At 38.6% G+C, this 13264-nt stretch overlaps 2 long non-coding RNA genes and 4 other non-coding genes across 6 annotated transcripts; 1 reads left to right on the top strand and 5 right to left on the bottom strand.

The window, feature by feature from the left end:
- Window positions 1-2965: 2965 nt before the first annotated feature.
- On the top strand, window positions 2966-4273 carry LOC118799585. Its single transcript, XR_005006122.1, has 3 exons — window positions 2966-3034; window positions 3216-3566; window positions 3685-4273. It is a non-coding gene; the product is annotated as an uncharacterized LOC118799585 (long non-coding RNA).
- A 252-nt stretch (window positions 4274-4525) lies between these two features.
- LOC118799584 lies at window positions 4526-8054 on the bottom strand. Its single transcript, XR_005006121.1, has 8 exons — window positions 8015-8054; window positions 7302-7378; window positions 6997-7057; window positions 6634-6704; window positions 5636-5712; window positions 5310-5370; window positions 4946-5016; window positions 4526-4855 (listed from the first exon to the last, which is right to left on the bottom strand). It is a non-coding gene; the product is annotated as an uncharacterized LOC118799584 (long non-coding RNA).
- LOC118800082 lies at window positions 5080-5171 on the bottom strand. The gene has a single exon (XR_005006168.1). It is a non-coding gene; the product is annotated as a small nucleolar SNORD12/SNORD106 (small nucleolar RNA).
- Window positions 5437-5524, bottom strand: LOC118800083. Its single transcript, XR_005006169.1, has one exon. It is a non-coding gene; the product is annotated as a small nucleolar SNORD12/SNORD106 (small nucleolar RNA).
- On the bottom strand, window positions 6771-6862 carry LOC118800078. The gene has a single exon (XR_005006164.1). It is a non-coding gene; the product is annotated as a small nucleolar SNORD12/SNORD106 (small nucleolar RNA).
- LOC118800077 lies at window positions 7123-7212 on the bottom strand. Its single transcript, XR_005006163.1, has one exon. It is a non-coding gene; the product is annotated as a small nucleolar SNORD12/SNORD106 (small nucleolar RNA).
- Window positions 8055-13264: the final 5210 nt, after the last annotated feature.

Here is a 13264-nt window from a genome sequence, read left to right as displayed (position 1 = left end):
GTGCCCCTTGCCATGGACTGCCTGAGGTACGGACACTGGACCGCAGTGCGCACACTGCCTGAGCTTTTGTTTCAGACTGTATTTTATATGTTGATAAACAATTGAAGAAATAATATTAATTTATACGTTATTTTTTCACTCACGGATTTGTTGGTCCCTTATGTCTGTCATTACCAGATCTTTATATTTAAAGCAGGTGATTTGTTGTATATTGGTTCTAGTGGTTCTAGAGTGTTTTTTTTTTGTTTTTTTTTTACAAAGACAGAGGTTTGTATAGAGTCCTTATAATTACTGTTTTTGGTAATGTAACATTGTTGTACATTTAAAAACTACATAAGACTATTGAGTGTTTTCATGTGATTTTGAATAGACATTATCATTGTGTGTGGTGAGATCAATGAAAAACATGGGAAATAATGAGGGTAAACATTTGAATATATTCTGACCACTTGAAATGAGGATCTTAAAGTAAACTTCCTTTTGTTGAGGGGTAGAAAAAAAAAATAGGTTCTCACGTGTTTAGAAGTATTAATATCAAATTCTTTCCAAATACAATAATGATTATTTATATTAGTGTAGCATTTTCCAGTTAAGACATTTGTGAAATGTTGGTAGGTGTTTCTGATAAAAGGTCGTGCAAGTGCACGTGCAAGGTAGGTGGACTTAATACAGTACATACCAGTGCAAACATCAAACTTACGTTTATATACACACACATAAATAATATATATGAGGACGACCCAACTGTAGTAGGTGCTTGAGTATGCGCTTTTACTGCATCCGCCCACAAACGCAGAGTTACCAACTCTTTCCCAATGGACATACTTTTTTTCACCTAAAACTGAAAACTTTGGCAAGAAGACTTGGACTTCGAGAACTTTTGAAACCTGTTGCTTAAACAACTCTGCACTTAAGTGGACTTACTGCAGGTAAGTCTTTAAAACCATTTCACTGACTGATTGCTGTAGAAGAGACGCTGCTGCTGTAAACATGTAATGCATAAAACACAGTCTCACACAGAAATCCTGTGTCTGGAGGAAGTTCATTTTGTATAACGTTATATTCTCCCATAGCATTAAAACATCATTATAAGTAAACATGAAACTAAGTGTTTTAAATGATGTATGGATGCACCGATATGGGAATTGTGGGCCGATGCCAATATCCGATATTTTTCATGTAGGCAGATATCTGCAGAAGCCGATTACATTTATAAAATGTAAAAACTGAGAACAGAGCTACCTGGATAAGCATTACAGAGAAATATAGCATTCTGTATGATTGCAAATGCTATAAGGTGAAGAAAATGTAGGCATTTTAGCACAAGTAGCCCAGCATCACAAACATTCGGCTCTTCCAGAGCACAGAAATGTCATCAAATATTGGTTTGAAATATTGGCCAAATCTAAAAAAAAAATACAAATTTTATTATATAGCAATTATTACATAGCAGTTATTTGCTGATCCCAATATTATTTGATGATAGCATTCCCAGATAGCAAGCATATATCGGTCTGCTGACTGTATGCTTTTGTCAAACTGGACAAAACAGGACAGACAAAGAACATTTAACAAAACAATAAACAGGGTAATAACACCCCCTTCCCTTTTTTCATGCTATAATTCAGCAGATTTGAGATTTTGAGCCTTGATTTTCTGCTTTTTTTTAAATGAAAAGTTGTTAATTTGTGTACAGCATGTGAAAATTTAAGTAAGGCAAATTAAAAATGCCAGCAAAATAATAACACAAGCTTACAGAATGATGCAGGCAGGGTGGAAAGGAAAAAAAAACACACAAAGCTCTTTTTCTGGAGTCTATTCACCAACTTCGTGTGTTCAAGGACAGCATTCAGGCTAGCTTGAAAAGATACCTGAAACTCCTGGGCACTAAAGAAATGCAGCGGCTTTGTGCTACTGTCACTGCAGTCATGATGTTTGTGTGGTGTGAGTTAACTCAACAGTCAAAACTGGTGCAATGCTCTTTGAGTCACAGGGGCCAATCAAACTGAACTCCTTGTGCACCTATCAACAGTGTTTTTTCCCATGACTGTAGTGCAACATGGAAACATTTTACATTTTCCTGGGGCACAACAATGTTAATTAGAAAAGGTACCAGTGTAATTTGTGAAACTTATAGAAAAAGAGTCACAATGGAATTCCACCTCTGGAAGTTCTCCAGAGTCAGGTTTTTTGGGTAACACTTTATTGTAGGGTACTGTTCATGAGGCTACATGTCTCTTTGTCATGACAACTGACATAACCCTACATAAATGCTTACTTCAATAGACGTCAATTGCTATAAAGGTTACATTTGCCAACTTTGATCAAAGTTAGCCAAAGTAGCCTTTATGACAGATGACACCTATTGGAATAGGCATTTCTAAACATTTATGTAGGATTATGTCAGTTGTCATGACAGGCTTATGTAGATGACACATAGCCTTAGAAACAGTACCCTACAGTAAAGTGTTACCTTTTGTTGTTCTATTCAGATACAACATATAATAAACTTGTAATAACACAGATTTCATCTTTGTAGGTTCACTGTTTTAATATAACACAATGAAGGTCTGTTTGCGAGTAGGAGTTCTCTTAATCAGTAAGTCTACTCTTTTTTGTCTTTAATGCATATTAAATCTATCCTCTTAGACCTTTTAAATGATAAAGTGAAATAATAGCAATCACTGTTTTTTTTCTGCATTTGTACTGTTGCAGTTTTCCTCTTGGTATTCAAGTCTCACGCTTTCACTGCCATTGACGCAGTAGTCGATGATCCTGTGACTCTCCCATGTGGAATTGTGTGCCCTGGTGATGCCAAGCGGACCATCTTCATCCCTACTAAAGCCGACGTTGCTCACTGTCACAATGGAACATGCGTGATTGAAAATCGCTTTCAGAAAAGATTTGCTTTCCAAGGAAACACAACAAGAAGAAACATCTCCCTGCTGATCAGGTCCGTCGTCTACAATGACATTGGCTACTACAGGTGCAGCTGTGATGGAAGAATAGCTGAAAGTAAAACTGAAGGTTTTCGGTAAGTTCTCCTTCCATTAGGACTTTTAATCTATTTTCAGCAAGAAGAAAAATGCCTTATAGTAGTTACCTACTATAAACGAAGTCAATACAGCAGAAGCTAGAACAGGCCAGTTGCCACTTGGGAAGTGTAGCATTTACTACAGGAATAATATGAAATCATAAGTTTCTTTGTCCCTCAGTTCCTACAGTCGTGACGGCTCTTGCACTGGAGAACATAACCCTCCCATGCTATGGAGACACTCGGCGGGATGCCAAAGATGTACAGTGGAAGAAAGATGGCCAAAAGGTTCTGCTGTACAATCGCTGGAAAGGGACCATGGCTACTGGTGAAGGCTTTGAAGACAGATTTGTTCTGTCAAAAGAAGCCTTTCCAGATGGTGATCTCTCCCTCCACATTGCTTCGGTTCGCCACTCAAATGCAGGATTGTATCTGTGCAGCATCCATGAGGAATTCCGTGAAGCACAACCACGTGCTGTCCTGCTGAAAGTCGAAGGTAAATCAAGGGAACGATGTAAACCTTTATGTGGGGGTAATTAAACCAATTCTTGGAAAACAATTTGAACTAGCCATTTCAGACAGTTGCCTATTCATTCTCATTGCTTACAACTATGCATTCGTGAACAGCTTGTTTCTGTTTTCCCCTGCAGAGAGCAGTCAATGTTGGTGCCTTGGAGTGGTCATAGCACTGGCTGTAGGCCTAGTGTTGGTCATTTTCCTCACCATTTATTTGTGCTTGAAGACCAGGAACAGCAGTGCTCCTGATGGGACAGCAGTCACCAATCCTTCTCAACCTGTTCAGGAGCAAAGCCACCTAATACATAATACAGCCTACGATTCACGTCAAACTATGGACCCCAAGAACTCTTCCACCCGGCCTTTCTAAGAACATCTCTAAAAACGTTTTACACACACAATCTAGGATACAACTTGTTTCTCCAGGTCAGATTTGTTCAACCAACATTTATATTTGCTTTGCAACCCAATTCATATCTGATCTCTGGACAGACAAAACTGAGCAGTCAGCTTTTAATGTGCTTGTCATTTGGTACATGCCCCACTTCAGTAAGGATATACTCCCCTGCACTGTAACCATGACATTTATAAATGAACAAATGTCTCAAGATACAAACTGGCTTTGGTCAAAAATTATGTGCTGACTTTGTTCTTGCTGTAGAAACAAATCCTTAGTACTGTCATCTCTATATTCAAACTCATTAAACATTGTGGACAAGTGTAGTAAAGCAGCAAGCCTGCCGTTCTAGTCCACATTCCTATTCCATTTAGGGTTTTAATGGACTTTTTACTACAAATTATGGAATTTTTAAGCCAGCTGTGAATGCTTCTATTTTTTTTTTCGTCACTTAAATTGTCATTCTTGCTGTTACAAAACTAGTTTTACCTAGATACATTTCTTTGCTGCAGTTCAAATTTTATGTAAATATCCTCCATTATTAAAAACAAAGTAAAAACGACAATTAAAGAACCAAATCCTTCAGAGTGTTTTATTCTTTCACAGAGCAAATAAGACGTTTCCATGAGCATTTACAATAAACACACTTCAGCTTGGAGAAACTGAAGTTTGTAAATTTTACAATTTAAATTTAGTTCTTAACTGAACTCTGCAGGTCTTTACACAGCACCTTTGACTGAACAGAAGTGAACTGCAGTTGTTAGTAATCCACACCATGCAAGACATGAACCAGGTATGACTTGTTGCTTTCCTCTACATGATCGACAGTTACTAAACCATCAAAACAAGTTCATTTGCACAACACGGCATCTGGTGACTTCAGTTGGGACGTTATATCCAGAGTGGTCCTAGAACAAGGAACAAGGGTTAGAGCTCCCGACTGGACATTGAACTTTCAAAACACTGATACTGGTTATAGAGCTTAATCAGAAAGATACCTTTGCATGTCTCCATATTAAGTCCACCGGTGTGTTCCAGCTACATTCTTCAGCTCAGAGCATGCAGCAGCCTAATGAGAGTTGGGACAACAGTTAGGGACACAATAGCACATTTGTTTCTAAGAAGCATGATAATTGGTGCATCAGAAAATTTGGCTTAAGAATACAAAGCAGTCAACAGGGTCGATCTGCTGGGGAAAAAAGTCTGGTCATCCTTTACACCAGTTTAACGCAGGGGTGGAACAACAGCCATCAAGGGTCACTGCACCAAAACTAGACCATGCAGTGTAGTGTCCCTTCAAAGGCTGAACCAGTCACCCCTATCCAAATAGAAGCAACCTGAAGTATGTGATAAAATACTCACCCAATTTGATTATATGAAAAAGCCTTTGGTCTTCCAAGACTCATCCATGTGGCCTCAAAATCTAGAGTCAAGAAAAAGAAACAGTATGAGGATCAACAGAAAAGCAATTTGGTGCACAGTTAACACTACTGATGGCTCAGACATTTTGGCTTAGTTTTCTAAAACGTCAACAGAGTCGATCTGCTGGGGAAAAAAGTTCAGTCATCAGCGCCAGTCTAAAATTCAACACAGGCATTCAGCAGAGGAAACTGATCCTTCAGTAATCCTTGCCTGGTTTAACAGTGCTAGAGTCCTTTAAAGCTTCACCAAGTACAAGTATAACTCACCGGCATGCCTGATCCTAAAGGAGGTTCTACACAAATGAGGGCCGCCATTATGAGCGAGAGAGCAGACCGTGTGTTGCCTGGAAAAGACATACAACCACAGTCATAATCTAAACTCTCAAAACATTTGCTGTATTTATAAAATCTATAAAATAGAGCTAATACTACCTTTATAAATGCTATTAACCAAACTAGCTACAGCTTAAGAGAAAATAAGTAGGCAGCTGCCACCTTTGCTCACTTCTGCTGCTTCATATCAAAAAATCATTACAAAGTGTTTTCATATTTCAAGCCTACAATCTACCCAAATTTTGTACACACCATCTCAAATCCACTTTCTAGAATGTTTGAGCAGGAAATTTCCTGCAGTCTGAATAGCAAAAAACAAGACAGATCTCTTAAGATTCAAGCAACATTTCAATATCTCTAACATGATTAAAGTAATTTTGACATGTGACAGTTTGACCACTGGGCTCAAGTTTGTTTTATTTGGCACATGCTGACATGCAAGACCAGGCAAGTATCCCACCCTTAACAGCACATGTACCTCAAACAAATTTTATCTAAACCTGAATTAAAGCATCATTAAAGAAAAAGGCTGTTCACAGTGGTTTCATTCTTTTACAAAAGAGGTCACGTTTACATCTTGTACTGTACAACTTTGAGACTAGAAAAGTAAATGAAGTTCTACTGTACTCAAGTTAACAATCCAACTCTGAAGTCTGCAAGAATTGGCTGTACAACCTTTGACTACACTGAGCATGAATTGCAAATGATTTAAAAATAGTTTAGACCGTTACATATGATGTATTACTGTCCTCTAAACATCTATAGGGTCACCCACTCCTCAAACCATCCAGATCATAAATTTGACCACCAGTATCTGGTGGCTTCAAATGAGAAGTCTTATACAAAGTGGAACAAAAACAAGTTAAAGCTCAGTACTGAACACTTAACTCCCCAAACAGTTTAAAAAGCTTGTAGCTTGGGCAGAAAAATACCTCTGCATGTGTCCATATGATGCCCATTGGCATGTTCACACCAGATTGTTCAGATCAGAGCACGGTGCAGCCTAGTGAAAGCACAGACAAAAAGTTAGGACCACAAACGCACACTTGTTTTTTTTAAACAAGTTATAATAGGTGCGTCAGAAAATTTGGCTTAAGAATACAAAGCAGTCAACAGGGTCGATCTGCTGGGGAAAAAAGTCTGGTCATCCTTTACACCATAGTTTAATGCAGGGGTGGAACAGCAGTCATTAAAAGGTCAGTGCACAAAAACTAAACCAGGCAGTATGGAGGCCCTTCAAAGGCTGAACCAGTTACCCCTACTCTAATATAACCAGTGATCGAGACTGTACTCACCCCTTTGATTATCTCAAAAAGCCTTTGCTTTTTTGGACCATCATCCATGTGGCCTCAAAATCTAGAGTTAAGAAAAAGAGTTTGAGGATCTCCAATAGAAAAGCAATCTGGTGCACAGTTAACACTACTGATGGCTCAGACACTTTGGCTTAGTTTTTTCTGAAAAGTCAACAGAGTCGATCTGCTGGGGAAAAAAGTTCAGTCATCAGCGCCAGTCTAAAATTCAACACAGGCATTCAGCAGAGAAAACTGGTTTAACAGTGCTGGAACCCTTTAAAGCTTCACCAAGTAGAGGTTTAACTCACCAGCAAGCCTGATCTTAAAGGAGGTTCTTCACAATGGACGGCGGCCATTATGAGCGAGAGAGCAGACCACGTGTTGCCTGGACAAGACACACAACCAGTCATAACCTAAACTCTCAATACTTTACTGTATTTAGAACTGTAAAATAAAAAGCTAATAGTATATTTATAAATGATATTAACCACATCAGCTATAGCTTAAGATAGAATCAGAAGGCGACTGCCAACCTTGGATTAACTTAAGCCAAAGAACGAAGCTGAAGCCGGCTTGTTCGAATTTTTCCGTTCCACCTTAAATGGAGTTCCAGTTAACAGTTACATTCATGCGCCTGAGGCAAATGTTCTGGGCGCCAGAATGTAACTGCTGCTCCATTTAAGGTGGAACGGGAAAATTCTAACAATCTGTAGGAAAGAAAAACTTCTGCCTTGCAGCCAAATAGACGTTTCAGCAGAAAAATACTTAAAGTGGAACTGATAATGTTCACACCTACAAAGCGTCGTAACTTTCAACGATTAAACATATGAAATGAGCCAAATCGCAATAAAGAAATACACCAAATACAGTAGCTACCTATCGTGTTCAGGAAATACAACCAAAACTGCGCAAATAAGATGTGTGGTCAGCAGAACTTCTGTTCAATACGTGTTCTTGTCGAGTTCACTAAGAGCTGATAAGTTTAAAAAGAAACAATGTGCAGAGGAAACTGCCAACTCACCTCACTGCGGCACACAGAGACAGCCGCGCGTGCTCCGAACAGTTTTAAAGCATGTGAATGGTTGCACATGCGCACTGTGAACGCTGTTCGCTTATGGTTAGTGTAGTTTTTGATTCAAGAGTCAAGTCAAGAGGCTTTTATTGTCATTCCATCTATGTACAAGTACACAGTGGAGTGAAATTACGTTCCTCCAGGAACAACAAGGTGCAACAAGAAACAAAAAGTACACAGTGCGAACGTGCAGACATAAGTGTGCAAACAAAAAATTAAGCTACAACAATTTTATTGTATTGTAAGAAACAATACAACAACTACGATAAATTAAACAGACATTAGACACAGTAAACAGACAGGACAGTGCAGCACCAACACAGCACTCATTTAATGGCAGTTAGCCTACATAATAGACTTAAAGGGTATTTCCACCCATTTTTTTTTTCCAAAATTTCTGAATAAACCAGTCAAGTCATTCCAGACTGGTTTCATGTGAAATGGTTCATTGTGACTTTGTGACATTGTGACCTCTTTTTTACAGTGGTGATGATAGGAACCAGGAGTCACCACGTCTACAGTGCAAGTGTAGCCAGTTTATTTATTATCTAAAACTACTAGTGAACCTACGCGTGTCTTCTGAGTTTTTGCATGTTATGATGATGATGGTATAATAGGTATAAATCCGACAAAAATAAGTTTTCTTTGGGGTCTATTTTGCCTTAGAACATCTTTTATGCATGCCTCCACTATGAATGGATTATAATAAATTGATTAAACACATTTTAGGCCAAAACATTGTCACAAAACTGTTATAAAACATTGTCTCAGACCTCAGGCTGAGTATTCTTAGCCAACTTAACATAACCTTCTGTGAGGGAGCTTTTAGAGGCAGACATCTGGTTCCTATCACCATCACTGTGAACAATTCTGACTCTGTAAGTTTCTCTAGAACAGTGCATTTGGCACAAAACCTCTCCAAAGGATTATGTTGACATGTTAACCATTTCATTATGCAAAAATTTTGAAAAATCAGCGAAATTCCCCTTTAAATGCCTTAAGACAAAATGCTTTCATTTACACTGAATAGTCATCAGCATGGAAAATCGACAATGTAGGCTTTTGAATAATAACGTTTAGTTACAATAGCACGGTCTCACTGCTCTTTTGTCAGATAAAAAGTTATTTGTATCATATTTAAAAATTATTTATAGAAATTTAAACTCTTAAAGAAAATGTGTTCCTTAAGGGTTCTTAGTAAAGGGAAGGGCTCTATTTAGAGTCATGAGTTCTGTACAGAACCGTCGGCATGCTTAGATGATTCTTTGCATGATGAAATGGTGATATGGTTCTATATAGAACCTTTTTGAAAAGGGTTCTACATAGCACTGAGAAGTGTTCTTCTACTGTTACGATGTCAAGCTTCTAACATACACTCTTAAAAAAGATGATTCTTTAAGGGCTCTTTAGTAAAGAAAATGGTTATATATAGAACCATGGACACTCAAAGAACCCTTTGCGTGATTAAAGGGTTCTTTGCATTGTGAAAGGGTTTTTCAGATTGATGGAGAATGTGATGAAGATGGTTCCATATAGAACCTTTTTGAAAATGGCTCTATATAGCACCAAACACGGTTCTTCTATTGTTACGATGTCAAGCTTGTAACATGGCAGAATCCTTTTTGGTTCTATATAGAAGCACTTTCAAACAAGTTCTATATAAAACCATATCTGAAGAACCATTTCACCATGCAAAGAACAATTTAAGCTTGACATGGTTCTATACAGAACCTTGACTAAAGCACAAGAACCATCTTTTTAGGGGCACCATCTCCAGTAACCTAATGTCTTTACAATGCCACCTTTTGTAGTCAGGTCCATGATAACAGCCTTTAAACAAAAATCAAGGAAGAAAAGGGTTTTATTGGTTTGACCACTAGGTGACAGTGTAGGCCACGCAGAAAGAGTTTGGCACTTTCACTTTTTACATTTTTTTTTACATATACAGTGTTATAATGTTATCGTTATTCTGTACCGAAGCAAAGTGTGTTGAGTTGTTTTAAAGCCTCTAGATTAGGATTTAAGCACTTGGATTGAATATACTCAACATTTTTTGCAGAAATGACTGAAATAACCCCCCCAAAACTTTACATATTTTTTCTGATGCTCTGCTTTTAAAACATCAAATACATTCTAAAATGTTACTGTATCTTCCAAGAGTCATATTCCTTGTTAAAACGAGACATGCACAAACACACACACACACCATTCCCACTCCCTATAGAGCAATTAGCACCTATTTGTGTGAACATTAACACCTGTCTTGATCTCTCTCAGGTGTTTTGAGGTGACGTGAGCACAGCCAGGGTGGGCCCCAGCTCTTTGTTTCAGCTCAGAATGTCCTGGTGTGAATGAGGGATTATCCCCCATTAGCCTTTGATAAAACAGACGAAGATCCCTTAACCCCCCCCTCCACCTTCGTCTCTCCAATGCAAAGTGGAGTCACTCAAACATGAGAAATTGCAAATGCCCATCTATTTCATTTTAACTTAACACAAGGGCCCAGACCAGAGTAAATATTCTGATATTCTGAACATTTGATGAGTATATCTACATTTGAAAACATGTAATTGCATGATCTAAGCATCTAGATTAGGATATATTGACTTGGATTAAACATACTCAACATTTTTAAGGTCTCAGTATACGGGTATCTTCTTCAAGCCTGTTAGAAAAGCATCTGAGGAAGCATCTTGCTCCACATGAAGTTGCATTAGAGAACTGCAAGAGCATGTAAAGCTGCATTAAAGGGAGGGGGGGGGGTACTCTGAAGAACCTAAAATAGAACAATTGGACGTATTTTAACACTGTATGCTTACATAGACCTTTAATTCTACAGTAAATTACAGTATGCAGGCTTGATGTTGGTACAGATGGTGAATATGTATGTTTTACTACAATCGGTTGGATCCACTTTATTAGAAAACCCCAACCTTGTACATTCACTTACTGGCCACTTCATTAGAAAATATCCCCTTTATTCCAAATATCCAGCCAAGGGCAGCTCTACGGTTGGAAAGTGACCAGGCCTAGAAGATGGTTATGAACAATCATATAGAACAGCTACTCATCAGAAAGGGGTTTCTAATAAAGGTGGCTACTGAGCCTTCTTTTTAACGAGCGTATGAGTTTAGAGATATGTTAAGAAAGGGGGATTTGCGTACACTTGACCAGATAAAAGTATGAGCTGCACTCCTTCAAATACAGGTTCTTTAATGGTTCTTTGCTTTAATATATGGTTTTCAGAAAAAAAACCTTTCATTGTTTTTTAGGTTCTTTATACAACCAAAGCAGCTCCTCTGTATTTTTTTGCCCTAAAGAACCCTTTTTGACATCTTTATGCTGAAGAGTGTGGTTTGTGGTGGTTTAGATGTTTTTAATGTGTTAAAGTGTTGGTGGGGGAAAGCCCATTTTACTTCAGTAATCCACTGAAATGATTAGATTAGTTATGCATCAGGAGGTAGATTCACTCAGCTGATACAAAGCTGGTCAATCAGTTTTCACTTCCTCAGAAGGGCTGGCCGTTCTTCTGATCAAGGGTTGAGATGTTTGTATAGGTGCTAAATCTTCCTGCTTATTCTTGTAACAAAGCAGGTGGCATCAACTCCTAAAGAGGAAAACGGCTGTGAGAAAGCACGCTCTGCAATGCAAGACATTCATCTGCGGCCCTAGAGGCCCAACGTCTGGGAGGGGCTAATTGAGGTGGACGCAGAAAGATGATGGTGAGATCACCGTGTGTATGAGCTAACCAGGGTGTGGGACGATTTTGACCTTTGGGCCCAGTATGGAGCAGCCAGGCCCTGCCAGGCCGGCGTCTCCAGGCTACCGTCACTATAGCAGTGGGAAAGTGTGAGGGGGCAGCGCATGGGCACAGCAGGTGGTAAGCAGCAGGCCCTAGTAGAACGCTGGAGCTGTCACCCGTGATCTCTGCAGTGTCCTTGTAATGGCACAGAAGACAACTGGGGACTTGTCATCACACGTCTGACGTTTAGGTCTTAATCAGTCAGGGGTTAATCCCGGTCAGTGCTGCATTAAAGTGAGGATAACCAATCTGATCTTGGTTTTCATTGGTCCTCTGGGAGTTATATCCACTCAGGTGAATAAGGGTCAAGCAAAATACAATTAAGGCCCCAGCTACACAACTAGTTGGGTGGAAAAACCTCAGCGTCGATGTGGTCAGTCTGAAAGGGAGTGAATGATTTTGGCTTATTATACATAAAAGTAATTTTCAGTGACACTCGTATATAACTTATCTAACCTGTTAAGAAATTATGGTGAAAATTAGTTTGCTGAGATCATCCACACTGGTATTATGGTTAGGATTAGGATTAGGTTTAGGTTTTGGGTTAAGGTTAGGGTTAGGATTACGATTAGGTTTTCGGTTAAGGTTAAGGTTAGGATTAGGTTTAGGTTTTGGGTTAAGGTTAAGGTTAGGATTAGGTTTTCAGTTAAGGTTAAGGTTAGGATTAGGTTTAGGCTAGTATTAGAGTGAGTTTTAGGTTTATGATTAGAGAAGAGTTCAAATAAGGGGGAATTCCACCTATTTTTCAAAATTTCTGCATAATTTAAAGGTTAAGATGTAAATGTCATGTAGAGTGGTTTGATGCAGTTTCAGAGTCAGATTTGATCACAGCAGTGGTGATGGGAACCAGACTTCTGAAGAGTTTATGTGCTCTAAAAGCTCCCTCGTAGAAAGCTATTACAGGAAATTGTTATAAATATGCTATCTGATGCCTGAGACATTGTTTTACCATAGTTTTGAGACACTTTTGACCTAAAACCTATTTCTTAAAGTCCATTCATGGCAGAGAGATACATGCAGGGTGTTGTCAGGCAAAATAGTTTCTAAAGATTTTTTTTCCCAGATTTACCACTATTTTAGCATCATCAACATTACATACTCAGAAGAAAACCCAGAAGAAGCATGCAGATCCACTGATGATTTTGGATAATAAATTTAATAGCTACAATTGCTTTGCAGACATTGCAACCCCTGGTTTCTATTACAATCACTGTGAAGAAATCCTAGCCAGTACGTTTCTCTACAATGAACTGTTTCACATCAAACCACTCTGATTGACTTTGTTTACATCTTAAACACTGAATTAGTTTTTGAAAAATCTGTGGAATCTATCCAACTGACCATCTGTTCATCCAACTATCTACCTATTCAACCATCCATTTATCCAACATTCCTCC

This window comes from Colossoma macropomum, unplaced genomic scaffold, assembly GCF_904425465.1.
Source record: "Colossoma macropomum unplaced genomic scaffold, Colossoma_macropomum, whole genome shotgun sequence".
Lineage (NCBI taxonomy): Eukaryota > Metazoa > Chordata > Actinopteri > Characiformes > Serrasalmidae > Colossoma > Colossoma macropomum.
Note: the sequence above shows the minus strand (reverse complement) of the source record. Positions and strands in the feature narration are given on the sequence as shown.